Genomic DNA, 1,641 nt, shown 5'->3' with positions numbered 1-1,641 from the left:
TATCCCCTGTGTGCCTTGTCGACTCAGTTGTATGCTATACGAAGTTATTACGTAGAAATCGCACAGCAAAAAATAGGGGTGTTTTGTTCTCTTGAAGAATGGTACTATCATATGTAAAAAAAAGCTAAGCGATTTTTTTATGTTAAAGCCTTAAAAAATGGCTTCAAAAAGTATGGTCTGTTTTTTGGCTTAAACAAATGCAATATCTTTTGCAATTGTTGTGATATCGACTTCGCACATAGATGACTAAAAAGCTGCTATTTTTCTTTAAATTTCACAAAAAAAAGTTTATCCTACGCCAATTAGGAGCCAAGATAAAATTTTTTTTTCAAAAAATCACTGTGGCTTTAATTTTTAAGATTAAGAGCTGAGATTTGCACTACGTGTAAAGAAAGAGTCAAATGTAATGTTTCCAAATTCTCAAATTTTCCGTCGAAAGAATTCGTCTTTAAACATTCGCAAGTTTCGGTACCCGAGCGAGACAGCGTGCCGCGGCGGCCCGGTATGGAACGCGCGAAAACTCGTCATCATAACTTGATTCCGCGCATTCAAAGTCGAACTTGCATTATCTCAGCAATTAACGTTAAACAAAATTAATATAGAAACATGATTTTTTTTTAATCTGAGATAGCTTGACAAGAAATGAAAGGTTTTGTAAACAAAATTTAAAAAAAAATTTTTAAAGTAGCGGAATTGTCAGTTTTATATTTTTTATTTTGAATTATTATCATTTATTATTATTAAATTATTTCATTATTTAATAATAATAATAATAATAATTAATATTATTATTATTATTAAATATTTCATCAAGATAATAATATAAAATATATAATATTAAAATACATTAATATATCTAAATTAATATATAATATATGTGTATATATTATATATTATATATAATATTATATATGTATATATTATATATATACATATATATTAGATAGTAATGTAATTAATGTAAATATATTGTATATTAATATTCATTATATAAATATAAATATTAATAAATATTTTAATAATTATTATTATTTAATAATAATTATTATTAAATCTTTTTATTATTGTTATTATTAATTTGTATAATGAACGTATTATAATAATGTACAATATATTTACTAGTAATAAGGATATGTTGCAAAGTAAAAGATAATGAAAGTAAAAAAAGTTTAAAAAAATGTTATCTTGGCTCCTAATTGGCGTAGGGTAAACTTTTTTTGTGAAATTTAAAGAAAAATAGCAGCTTTTTAGTCATCTATGTGCGAAGTCGATATATCACAACAATTGCAAAAGATATTACATTTGTTTAAGCCAAAACACAGACCATACTTTTTGGAGCCATTTTTTAAGGCTTTAACATAAAAAAATCGCTTAGCTTTTTTTTACATATGATAGTACCATTCTTCAAGAGCACAAAACACCCCTATTTTTTGCTGTGCGACTTCTGAAAATTGTAGAAATTACATTTTCCGAAAGCGCCTTTTTAGTTGTAAAATGGCTTTTTACAAAAAGTTATTAATATTTTTTAGTAAAATTTGGCATGCATTTTGAGGGCTATTAATCCTATATTTTCGTCGAATTTCAAAGCTCCAAGTATAATTTTACATTAATAAATAGTAATTGAAAAAAGGTCCATTTTCA

This window comes from Wasmannia auropunctata, unplaced genomic scaffold (assembly GCF_000956235.1).
Source record: "Wasmannia auropunctata unplaced genomic scaffold, wasmannia.A_1.0 LD336092.1, whole genome shotgun sequence".
Classification (NCBI taxonomy): domain Eukaryota; kingdom Metazoa; phylum Arthropoda; class Insecta; order Hymenoptera; family Formicidae; genus Wasmannia; species Wasmannia auropunctata.
Note: the sequence above shows the minus strand (reverse complement) of the source record.